Source organism: Ambystoma mexicanum, chromosome 1q (genome assembly GCF_040938575.1).
Source record: "Ambystoma mexicanum isolate Mex_15411 chromosome 1q, UKY_AmexF1_1, whole genome shotgun sequence".
Classification (NCBI taxonomy): Eukaryota; Metazoa; Chordata; class Amphibia; order Caudata; family Ambystomatidae; genus Ambystoma; species Ambystoma mexicanum.
In genome coordinates, this window is record NC_090922.1 from 28260419 (window position 1) to 28274143 (window position 13725).

The 13725-nt window shown below is 42.9% G+C and overlaps 1 protein-coding gene across 1 annotated transcript in view; it reads right to left on the bottom strand.

Annotated features, from left to right (window-relative positions):
• The window catches only part of LOC138520953 (intelectin-1-like), a 480959-nt gene extending 474093 nt beyond the window's left edge, over positions 1 to 6866 (bottom strand). Inside the window, exon 1 of the mRNA XM_069633410.1 lies at positions 6814 to 6866. The gene's annotated coding sequence lies outside the window, so the exon portion shown is untranslated. The remainder of the gene's footprint in view (positions 1 to 6813) is intronic.
• Positions 6867 to 13725: the final 6859 nt, after the last annotated feature.

Here is a 13725-nt window from a genome sequence, read left to right on the forward strand (position 1 = left end):
CATGGTCATGGTGGATGGGGTGCCTGCAGGACATGTGCAGCGTAGGCCCCTGTGGTGTGGGACACCTGCAGGGGCCGTGGAGGGTGTAGAGGGAACACCTGGGAGGACCCACACGTGCAATTCACGTGTGGTGCTCCCCGCGCACCCCTGTAATACATGTACCCTGATGGAATCGCGTGTGATACTTCCCGTGCACCCCTGGAATACACGTACCCTGCTGTTTTTGCATGTGATACTTCCTGCGCACCCCTGGAATACACGTACCCAGATGGGATCGCGTGTGATACTTCCCGCGCACCCCTGAAATACACGTACCCTGCTGTTTTTGCGTGTGATACTTCCCGCGCACCCCTGAAATACACGTACCCTGCTGTTTTTGCGTGTGATGCTTCCCGCGCACCCCTGGAATACACGTACCCTGATGGAATCGCGTGTGATACTTCCCGCGCACCCCTGAGATACACGTACCCTGCTGTTTTTGCGTGTGATACTTCCCGCGCACCCCTGGAATACACGTACCCTGATGGAATCGCGTGTGATACTTCCCGCGCACCCCTGAGATACACGTACCCTGATGCTTTTGCGTGTGATACTTCCCGCACACCCCTGAAATACACGTACCCTGCTGCTTTTGCGTGTGATACTTCCCGCGCACCCCTGAAATACACATACCCTGCTGCTTTTGCGTGTGATACTTCCCGCGCACCCCTGGAATACACGTACCCTGCTGCTTTTGCGTGTGTTACTTCCCACGCACCCCTGATGCACACGTACACACGACAATCGCGTGCGGAACTTCCCGCGAACCACTGAAATACACGTTCCCCGCTTGGCGTTTGCTGTTTGCCAGCCCTGTGAACTGGTCCAGTGTAGGCACAGCCCTTTGCGATTATTTGGGGATTTTGAAGGCTTTTCCTTGCGCGAGGGCGTTCTTGGGGGCATAACTGGCGCTGCTGCAGGGTCGCTGCGCCACGCTGCGCCACGGCTGGTTTTGGATGTGAAAATCCATGAATACGCTGTGCGCGGAAATCGATTTTAGCGCACGCGGCTGGTGCAGACATTCGCATGGGCACGCTGTGCGCCAGCCGCGTGCACCACTTTTGTGTGAATTTCTATGAATTACCCTGTCAATTTCTTGAGGATTCTACAATGGTACAGGCTGTTAGCGATGGATACGCTTGTCCTTCAGCTTGCGCTAATGAGTGCCTTTTCGTCACATTGTGTTTCTCAAGGGGTGCAATGTATTCTAGAAAATATGTTTTTCAATGGACAAATAAAAGTAACCCAAAGCATATGCATCATACTCATTGCACGTGCACAAAAGTTAGAAAATGTGTAAATCACTAATGTATGTGATAACCATTGAAATATTCGCATTCTTTACAACACATTCACTTTATGCATGCGGACGAGGGAAATGAGCATGGTCACCCAAAATAGTTTCCAGTTCATGTATTTGTGCAAGGGTACAAACATAATTCTTTCCCTTTGAGAGTCTTGCCAACAGAGCTCCCAATAAGGTGAACACATTTTTCATTCAACATAGAGGGGCGATTGGCAAAACATGTTATTGGTTACAAATGCATTTGTGGCCAGCAAAATGCGCAAATTACACCAGATGCAAATTGTGTCTAATACACAAAACTGCGCAAAATGCCTTATGCGACCAGGCACAACAGGATAATGAAATGTTTTAAATAAAATGTTTTTAATTGATTTGGCAGAAACTTTCAACCTTTTCAACATAATAAACATAACAATACTGAATTATTTACAATTAAACTTTGTTTCATTCATAAACATAACATTTTCATATTATAAAAGATCATCATTAAAATAACAAAAAGAACACAGCGGAAAAAAATAAAGTAAGGAGAGAATCACATATTGCACTAATTTTCTTCATAACAAAAATAACTATCCCTTCTTTATCAATTATTATAATACTTTAGGTTGTTCGTATGTCTCCTGCACCTTCTGCTTCTGGATGCAATTCAAGCAGAAAGTTTACAGTCGCATAACCAATTGATTTCGAGTGTATATGGAAAACATATCTCCATAAATCCTTGGCATCCATACAAATCAATGAGTCAAATAAATCTTTAAAATATTTAAGCTGCAATAACAACATGTTGGCACACTCGATAATAATATGTTCTAGAGTTTCAATTGCCTTTTCACAAAAGCGACACATATGGTTTGTTTGGGCTAGGGGATACCATCTTGATGTAATTTCCCTAGGTTTCCATACATTAAATGGAAAACGCAGGAGACCAGAGCGATGCCAAGGATTGGGAGATTTTATACGGTATGGTTCTAGTGATCCATAGCATTTTGGAGCAAATGGATTCATTTCAAATGCTTTATATGTGCCACTATGCTTTCTAGTGGTAATCCAATCAGTTTGCCATAATTTTGTTTTGGCTCGGTCGGGATTTTGCAGAAGCAATTCCTCTATTATATCTGCAGCGCTCAGAAACTCCAGCGCCTTGGATCTCCAACAATTCATAAAGTTGATATCCGAAGATAATATATATTATTATCTTACAGTATTTACTGTAATCCCTTTCCATTTCTCCCTAAGAAACACTTTCTGTACAAGGCACACACTTTCCATCTGTACCCTGCATATAAAGAGATCATACCAAGTTCATGTCTAATCAATGTTATTGGCACAGAAGATGGCAACTTCAGCAGTGCTCTCCAAAATGTAGTTTCCATCAAATTCCAAAATGTTGACGCCTCCCTTTTTTTGTTTCGGAGCCATACAAATGGGCACGACTTTCTGTTTATAAAAAACGGCCAATGGTTGAATGGTTAATTTACAAAATCTTCCATTTATAATGTGTGCCTAGGATATAAGTGTATCTACTTTCATTTGCAAGCTTGTTTCATAAGGTAAATCCTTTGTATCATTGTTAATATTTACTCCAAGATAGATATAGCTTGTAATTACCTCTAATCTTTTTCTATCTATCGGGTATTGGAGGATTAACGATGTTTCCTTTTGCGAAATTGGATTATTTGAGTCTTTTTGACGTTAATTGTAATTTGATTATTACATGCATACTTTTCCAAAGTATGTAGCATGTTTTGCAAGCCCATTGGTGATTTGGAAATCAAAAGGAGATCATCTGCATAAAGCAGCCACCTTATGATCTGGTTGCACAATTTAGGTGAGTCAGCTATGCAATTTAAAAATCCCATTCCTTTATCCGATATAAAAAAAATTAAAGAGGGCTGAAGCAAGTATACAACCGTGCTTCAGCCCTCTTGATGTCAGAATTGACTACTGCATGTGCAATTTATTGGGCATGGGATGGGTGCACCACCAGACTCACTGATGCAATATGTACAAAACGGAGGTGTCTGCAATCTGATTCATGCAAAAAATATGAAAACATGCTCCTCTAGCTTGTTGTCCTTGTTCCAACTTGTTGGAACGTTGACTGGGGACACTTGCAAATCTCCATGAACAAGTTGCACCTTAAACATTTTCCCAGTAAGTGGCTTGCTTTCCCCAAGGTTTGCCAGCCTTTACCCTTGAGATATGGGAACCTACAAGCTGTTACGCACCCATGTCGTCTGCTCGGGTCACAGTTCTAATGCTTCTTTTGGTACACTTGTACCTCTAGGTGCCAATATCATCTAAAGGTGGGAGGTGTCCATGTCCCTAATTATCCATTTTAGTGAGGAGTAAGTGTTGAGCAGAGATAGTGATGTTTGTAAACAAATTAGTGCACCTGCCGGAAGAATTAATATGCAGGAGCATGAGCAGCTTGTATATGTCAAATTGGAGGCATGCTCAATGCCAGGGGTTCACAGGGCGTGCATGTAGCCCCCATATTGAGCAGTCTAAAGGCATGGGGGGGTCTAATTATCTTTCAATAGGCATCAACAGGCCTCAGAGGAGCGATGGGCTCTAGAGCAGGGATGGGCTTCAGAGTAAGGCTATGCCTTGGCGGTTTTAAGGCCATGGAGCAGGGATGATGGGCCTTGGAGCAGGAATTGGTGACAATGGTCCCGGAACCTTAAAATGTAGATCAAAATAATATCGGCCATAATGCAGGAAAGTGATGCACTCATTAACTTTCAAAGTATTTTAATGCTAAAAATATCCAAATTATAAAATACCTCACAAACACACAATTGCACTTTTAGCTTGATGAACTGCTTATGGCGGTTTCATAAATGAAATAATGACTGCTGTCACAGTATACGGCCAAATGTATGTACTGTACTCAGAAGGTCTCTGAGTATTTACCACTCAGCCTGTGGCCACGGGCGATTTATGGGTCCATAGTCAATATTGATATTGTACTGCTTCAATGGCGGCAGTGTAGTAAGGGTTACAGTGAACTTTGTATCGGAAAATGCAAACACTCTTTCTTCTGTAACCTTTGTTCCCATCCATTAAAGTTCACGGCATTTGGCAGGCCCCTGGTGATCTGCAATTCGAACACTCTTGTCAAATTTGAATGGAGCTTTCCAACGAGGCTGCAAAATGCACTGTTTAGCACAGCTTACGGCAACAGTCAGTGGCTGCTTCGATTTTGAGATGCTTGGCAAACACTTCAGAATTAGGCTGAAGTTGTGAATGCCACCGATATGCACAAAAACAGATCAAGCAACTGGAGATACTCAGCTTGCAATGAAAAGTATCATTATCTGCAGCAATGCACAGTAGGTGCAATCCACACAAACGGTACAATCCACAGCCCACGGACACCCCCACCCACACATACATCGCTATTGATTTGGTCACGCGCAATGAGTTTGGAAAGGTGATCTGCCACAGCAAACATGCAGCAGGGCAATTGTACGGAGGCAGTAGGACTGAAGGGACACAATTAAATGAAAAGCAATCCACAAAATTGAAGATATTCTGCACAATGTATAAGATGACCTGCCCACCAACCCAAATCTGCCAAAATAACTCACATATAAATTGTACAATACTTTTTAAAAACCAAAACAAACAAATAACTGGGGGGCAACATTTTTTTAAAACGTTAAGGTGACTGCATAAAAAGTAAAAATATATAAATGTTGTGAATGTCAAAGGTAAGGTTTAATGTATTATTATATTAAACACTAGACATCGTACAATGGATTTGGACCAAACCAAAAAAGGATTGTGAGCCATACTCGAGAAAATGTCATGCAAATCCGGTTAGTAGTTCGGCTCTAGGTGCGACCAACAATTTATTAATGGAGAATGAGTAGGAAAGCATACATTTTGGGACCACCTGTAACTTTATTGTAACCACCTGTAACCTTATTTCCCTTGAAAAAACTGCACAAAACGTTCTAAAGGATTCAGGGTGAGGTCTGTATTGTTTTGGAAAGGAGAATGGCACAAAGTGATAGGCCAACCGAAAAGGGCTCCTTCTAATTGGATCAGCTCATTCTGATCATATGACAACCTCATGATGTGTTGGTTTGAGGGGATTGGTATGGCTAGAGATGACGTCATGAATACCGGAGACCAGTCTCTCTAAGCGCAGGGCCGGATTGCTGTGCTTCCAAAACAAAACCATTGCCCTGAGCTACCCTCCCGGTCCATACCTTGCTGACTGGCAAGGGCGAAGGGGCAAGGAATGAGTGGGGTTCTCTCGCATAGGCTCATGAAATTAAAGAGGAATAGAGGAATCGCCAACAGAAACGGAAAAGTGTGATTTTTGTTCAAGTAAATACTGTTTTTCCAGGTTGGGGATCGACTTATCAAAACAAATATTATCTGCTTTGGCCAAATAACTGTCAGCTTTTCCATATTTGGCCCAATATTGCCAATATTGCAGAAACACCCCTAATGACCATGTTATAATGCTTTTGTGGACTGGGCGCTGCACTTTTTGCTATTTAGAATGAGTTCTGGGTAGGTTCACGTAAATTATAGCATATTACTTTTCTGCTTCAAAATCTTCATCTGTCTCTGCAATTGGATGTTTACATTCCAAGAAGCAAGTGGTTCTGAGGTGTTTTGGGCACATTTTCCATGTCCAAACAGGCACTGGCCAGGAAGGTGTTTATAAAGTATAGGGGCTGATGGACAAAAAAATGACTTTGAGTATTTCTGACTTCCTCGCAATTTACTCATAGGACCTTCTTTGTGATGCGACCCCACTTTATCTTCAATATTTACATTTCAAAATATACCTCTGAAGTATTTATACATGTCCAAACTACTTTGAACACTCTAGAATAGTTTCTGGGCGGGAAGGGGCTAACAACAGCATCTTGTTTCGCATTTTTCTATCGAAAATATTCTTACCTTTCCCAACTGTTTTATCAATTGGAAATGTTTCTAATTTCATAACACTCTGTGCCATTCCGGGTACCTTTATCTCTTGTGATGTTGGACAACGATGAGCCGATAAACACATAATATTCCTAGTTTCTCATTTCTAAAGTATTCTCCTTGCATTTTTTGAATTTTTTCCAGGTCATTTGATATATTATTTAGCTGTTACAGCATCATTAGAACCGATGTGCTTCAACTTTGCCCCAAAGCAACCAACCTCCTGGTCCCTCAGCAAGTATACTGAGAGCTCTTTTATACAAACCACACCTCTGCTCCTTATTTTACTATTTTCTCGTATCCCTGCCGGATTCCAACTAAAATCTGCTCCTATTCATTAGTGAACAATCAATGTTTGCAGCTTTTCATTTGCATAGCTTTCTCTACTGCTTCCAGGTCCGATTGTTGAATCTAATGTGCGTGCACGGTCATGTGGTTAAGGCATGCAAACAAAAGCACATATATAAATCACAGCAATATTAGTAGCATATCTATTTGCATTCTATCCTTACATGATTCTTCCTTGGAAAGCACCCTGAGTCTTGGAAGCTCCTCTGCCAAGTCTTCACAGAGGCTGCTCCGGACCAGAGCTGCTGCCTCCCTTATAAAGGTCCCCTCCTGGCCAGGCGCCCATGGGGCTTGGCTAGAGACTGCAACACATGGCATACGCCTGGAATGAGACTATTGCATGCCAAAGCAGAGAGGTAAGCTCTACTACACAATCCGGCAAACATTGTTTAGGTTATTGTGCATTATTTCTTCAGATTCAAATATGAACAATTAGTAAATAGAAAAGTGTTGCGTGCCAGGGGATTGAACATGTACTTCATGATGAAACATGATGGAAATCATTAGTCAATATAAATCTAGTGAAATGAGCCCAAATTGTATGCGATCTCGTCAATGTATTAGCCAGACAGGCGTGATTTTCTCCAGAGCTGCCATTTGCCACATTTCCGCCCACCTTTCTTTGGAGGTTTAGGGGATTGCCCATTTTGAGTCATGACTATCCTGGCTGCAGTTAGGCAAAGTGCAATGAGCTTTGAGGATGAACCCTTAAGGGGGTCTAGAGTGCCTGGATCCACATCTCCAGGCAGTAGTACTGGTGGATCTACAGGATGTTCAATAGAAAGTAATCAGTTTACGCTGCAGGAGGGTGTTGCTCCAGAAGGGTTGCATTGCACAGCACGTCCCCCTTAAATGAATCAGTGTCCCCTGGCTAACAAACATCTCCAACAAAAAAAGTAAATGTGAGGGGTGCATCCAATGCAATCTCACACATTTAAGTTCCCATCGGAAACAGCTGCTTTGTTTGTAGTACATATAAATGATTGAGAAGATGTGTTCAGCTGACAATAATGAAAACGTTCTTTTTCAGGCAGTCTCAAGATTTATTTGCAAGCCTGAATATTGGGCGGCCATTTTCAAAAAGCTGTCCAAGCTGTCTGAAACCTCCTGACCTCCAGGCTAAGGAATGGGACTGAAAACCTAGGGAGAAATCTGTTGCCAAAAACAGGGGTTAAAGGTGAAGGGAGGGCAAATAGTCTAGAAGACGTCCTCATTTTATGTTTAAGCCTTTTACCAGTTTGTCTAGCGCATTTACCTATGTTTGAAAGCCCACCCGAACCCCTCCCCACCCGTTTTAACCCTTTAACTCCCACCCCATATATATTTTTGGGAAAAAATTAGTTGTTTTGGATTCATTATTAATTTATGTGAAGAAGTCCTTACTGGGAACTGAGTATGATGGAGCACAGCCGGGTCCTAGGGTCACCGTCATTGATTTAATCATAATGTGGCTGGAATGTATAATCTCGTCATGTTTTATTGATGTTTTATATGTGTCATGATGAACTTTTATGGTCCCAGGCCGAAATAAAGTTATTGATGAGGATGATGATGATTTTGAGGATCTATGCGGAAAAGGTTGGGGGTGGGCGAAGAGGGAGAGACGAGGGAGTGTCAGGGAAGCATGAAGAAGAGGAAGGAAGGCGACCATTGTGTTAACCTTTAAAAAACTGAAATGAAGAATACTATGTAACATAGAAACAAGGTAAATGAGACAAAGGTGTGATATTCCAATTGTCAAATAAGTAGGATTGATTGTCCTAGAGATCCGATGTCACATGGTCAGTGTCTTAGCATGTGATATCCAAGCAGAATGCCCTGAGGTTCTGATTAATACAGGCCTTAGAAGAGGTGGGCTCATGTTTTCTGCAGAGTCTACTGTTAGAACCAGACTCCACCTTTGAAAGTTTGTGTGAATAGCCACACTGTAAGGCCATTCCTAAATTTTGTGAGATTTGATTCCAATATGGGAGCAACTGGTGCTCTTGCTACTAGTAGTAGTCGGCCACAACCACAGTGACCTTTGAAGGGTGGCACAATCAGGATTTTGCATGCTGAATAGCTTGGATTTCTTCTTGGTATGTATTTCTTAATGCTTGAGTTATGATAGATCTGGTAACATTTCCCAAATCTCCCATGTTTGATACACATCTTGAGCCTTAGCCTTTGGTCAATTGGTTGAAAATGCACAGCTTAGGTATTTGTGTCACAAAACGTGCATACCAGATGAATCTGACCAATTCATTTAGAATGAATTGGTTCATGTGTTCTTTCTTAGTTTATTCCCAGGTCCAAGCCATTACTGTAGCCGAGGCTTGATACAACGAGCATTCTGATGATAACTTCCACTTTTTGACGTAATTATTTTCTTAATGAAATGGAGTTACTAATGATTTTTTGAGAGACTGCAACAAGAGACAGCTCGTTAAATGTCAAGCCTATATTTTTTGTGTTGGCAAAAGGGGTAGATTGTGGACCCATTGGGGGTGGAGGGAATTTGAATAATAATGACACAGGGATTGGCTTCCCAAAGAAAGAGCATCGGCATATTCACTGCATTTAGGTGCTAATATCAATTGTCCAGCCTTGTTTCTTTTGAGGGAAAGATGTGATATGTGTTTTTTGACTTGCCTCCGAGATGAGGTTAAGCAGTATCTGTGAGCCATTGTTATACATTCGGAAGGTGCCGATGAATGATTTGCTTCTTGTGGACAAAGGACTCACATCCATATTGAATAGCCATGAAGAGATAATGACTCCCTCAGGAACTCCACTCGATAGGCGGGATGCGGCATATTTGAATTCTGTTTTCATCTTTGTAGTCTTGATTTGTAGGAAGTAACTAACGCAGTGCACTACTCTCACAGGTCTTGCAATCTATCTTCCAGGTGTTGTGGATTGAACGTATCATATGCTACTGAGAGATAAGAGAGGATTAATACAACTGGGGAGTTCTTGTCCAAGTCTCCACCATTTTCTATCTCAAGAAGATGAGTCTAGTTAAAATACTTCTTTTTGGTCCGAATCATGGTTGCTTATGATATAGAAACCGCCCTAATAGATCTCAAAACCCAAATCACCAACATCATGGATAAGGGCAAACCAGCCCTTCTGCTTCTCCTAGATCTCTTGGCCGTGTTTGATCTCGTAGATCACAACATTCTGACTTCCCACCTCTCCAACGCAGCCCACTTCTCTATAGAAGCAACCTCATGGATAACATCCTTCTTAGAAGGTAGAGCCATGAAGGTCTACGCCGACCAGACCAATGCTGCCCCTGACACAATTCGCTGTGGAGTATCCCAAGGATGATGCACTGCCCCCACCCTCTACAACTTATTTACCAAGCCACTGTTTAACTTACTTGACTCGATCGGCATTGCATACACGAACTATGCTGATGGCACACAGGTACTGCTCCCCCTCTATGGTGACTATGACCAAGACGCAGCAGCCCTCCTCCAAATCTACACCACCATACAAACCTGGATGGCTATAAATGGTCTATGCCTCAACGGGGACAAAACCGAGATCATACTTCTGGGTCCCAAAGAAATCTTCCCTAAACTCAACAAAAAGTATGACAACTTCACTATCGACAACACCATTATCGCTGTTTCCACCTCCGTAAAAACCCTGGGAGTCTACCTAGACTCGACCCTCTCCATGACTCGACAGGTCAGTGCCATTGCCTCTGCCTCAGCCCTCACCACGAAATTCATCAATGCCGTCAAACCTTTCCTTTCCCACCAAAAATGCCTATCCATCGCCCGTGCCACACTCAGAGCTAAGTTGGACTACTGCAACGTCATCCTTGCAGGCACCTCAGCCAAAAATCTCAACAGGCTCCAAATAGTGCAGAACAATGTGCTGCGCGCAGCTCTCAGCATTCCCAAAAGAGTACACATTACTCAAGCCAGGCAAGCTGCTCACTGGCTACCCGTGAAGGAAAGGGTTAACTTCAAAATCCTAACCATCACATACAAATGCATGAGTCGCACTGCACCAGCATATCTAACTGATACTATCAACAGAGTCAGTTCTACCGAACCAAAAAGAAGTCACCATGCAAACCAACTGCAAGTCCCACTAATCAAAAGAGCTAACGCCGGAGGTCTAGGCTTCCCCCACATAGCTCGCAAACTATGGAATGCTCTCCCTAGCGCACTTTCAGTCCTGCAGGGCTCATCTGCATCACTGTGGTACTAGGTTCTCAGAGGGCTTTTTCAGTGTCCCAGGACCCCTTGTCACCAAAGGGACTGTTTCCAAGGCAGCAAACCTAACCTTCATAATTCACACATGATGTTGAGGGTCTTGCACCTTAATCAGAGGCTTTTATGGCTGTGGGAGTGGCGGGGGTGACTGTTGAGTTTTTATTCCTGCTTGACCTCCCCAACTCCCTGGCAGCCTGCGCTTTGTGATCTTAATTTCCCCCACTTTCCTGCTCCGCTTTGCCTTCCCCACTCACCTTCTGATATCGGTATAAAAGACAATTGAAACAGAGAGTTTTCCAAGTACTGGTGAAAATAAGCTCCGCCAATAAGTGTTCCGTAAGTTTAACTAGTGTCATAAGGTTTGTGTGCCTTACCCCCCAGCGAGTCGTCGTTTCCTTCTATGTTGCCAATACCAAAGAGTCCATTTGTTCTAATAGTAATGAGAGGTGTGGCACTTTCCTCTGCACTGCCTCCTTCAGTGGTTTGCTATGCACCGCCTATTTTTGCTCCTTCGCTCACGAAGGGGGGGGGGGGACTTCTTCCTCCGTCCCACGATCTGCAAGGGAGGCCGTTCCCTCAATGAAGTTGCTCCCTCTCTCTGCTCCTGTGGGAGTGCCTTGCCCTGCTTTCGTCCCGCTGCACTCCCTCGATGTAATATCCTGAACGTGTTTCTGTTTTCTTATTGGAGGTGTGTGGGGGTCACCAGAGGTTTATATTTTAAGAAGTGGGGAGGGAGAGAAGATGCGCAGCATTCCTCTTTCGTTCTGTGCCAGAGATGAGCTACACTCAGCACATCCTTTCCCTGCAAACAGCCATCTTGGAATGGTCCTGCTAAAACTTTGTGGCAGAATCCTCGATCATGTACAATCACAAGTTTCTCTGCCTATTATTCATCCTCTGACCAATGAGGTAAATTTGCAGGATGAAGTGGAGAGCTGTATAATACCACAAATTGCCCCGCTAGACGTCATAGAGACTGTGGAACAGAGCAATCTAAATGCAGAGCCAAATAACATGGAGGTAGAGAAGGACTTTTCAGATGCACCTGATCATTTCTATTCTCGGAGACAGAAGCGGCTTGCCAAGAAAGCCTCATTGAGACAAAGGAAGCAGGGTCACCAACTATAGAACAGCAGAAGAAGCAAATAAGAAAATTGCCCGGAACAACAAAAAACAACAGCAAATGGCGTTGGGAAACCTTGCGAACTGGGTCATCCCCCAGGCACAGGATGAAGATGAAACTGAAGTAGTTGTAGCCATTGATTTAATTCAGGACTTGAACGAAACATCTAATTACGTGGCTTCTATGGAGTCGATGTGTCCGTTAACAAAGTTAGTTAATAAAATGACGGAGAAGCAAGGAAATAACATTCTAGCTGCTTGCGCTGGGACACCTAAAGCAGTACCATTATTGACTGATGAGAAACTGTTAATAAAAAACATGAACCAGAAAAGTAGATTTGCCTGGTTATATCACACTGCATTCCTAGCGAATCTGCATCATATACCCCAATAGCAAGTGTTGGTAACTGAAGATTTTGAGTTCTTTCAACCACTACAATGTACTAATCCCACATACATCCAAGATCCATTGAAAAAACTCTGGGACAGTACTATTTTTATGTAGCTTTAAGAAACTGCTCCGAAGTGTAGGTGTTGAGCTGGACGTAGATGAAGAATATGAAGATCCAATGCTACTACGGAGCAGAGAACCCACAAAGAGCAATGCTAGATCTATTCCCTCCTGTCTCAGCCTAAAAACTGCAAGCGTTCAACTCTCTGATATTCTGTCAAGTTTGAAATGGCTGGCTGACTCCCTTCCGGAATTGAGATCTAACAATAATGTCCTGGAATACCCGATGCTTTGCCCACCTTTTCGCATGAACTGGTTCTATCAATCTAGTAACTGATAATCACATGTTCCTATTACAGGAGTCCTAGTTAACGACTAACATGTATGTTGATGGCTATACTATCTACCAGACTAAGGCAAAAAAAGGGTGAAAGGGGTACTCACAAGTATAGATCACGCAGATTTCCTACCTTAGAATATTAATATGTGCTAGCGGTGGAAGTAGTATTTCCGCTACCTTTGTTTGGTCGACCAGGGCTGGTACTCCACATATATGATCCGGTTTGGGCAAATAACAGTATTCATATTCAATCAACATTGCAAGAATTCTTTTTCAGTTGAGTGGAGGGATATGGTGAGGACATCATTATCATTGGGGGCGATTTTAACTCACATATTTTCTGCCATGAGGAATGCGTTTGAAGTAAAGGAGTACGAGGTTGTATTACGATGAAGCAGAGCATTCCCAATGACTCTGGAGCAAACTGGAAGTTGTTCCTAGACAATTGGGGCTTTAAAATGCTCAATGGCCGTGCACAGGGTGACGAGCAAGGGGCATTTACTTGGAGACACAGGGAGAAGCTGGCAACTTTGGACTATTTGTTTGTAAATATAAAAGTGTCTCCATCAATACATTAATTATTAGTAAAAATTGAATAATTGGAGTGACCATGCTACCTTGGTATTGCGCTTCGAAAGTGACCCTATGTCACACCAAAAGGCTATCGGTGAAGTTGAAGTAAACCATGCTGGCAATCAAATCAGCTGGTCTTTAAAGAATCTCCAGCATGCCAAATATTCTACTAGTGTGTATGACTCTGGTTCTATGACGGATTTCCTGACTCAGGATGTTGACGAGATTGTGAAGTGGTTCTCTGCATTTTCACAGTTGAATGGTGCTCGAGGTGAGAGCCCCAACATCCAGACAATCGGAAGGCATGTATGCTATGATAGATCTATACGCGATAAAAAGCGTCAATTGAGACAGGAAGTCCGCCCAATTAGAGAAA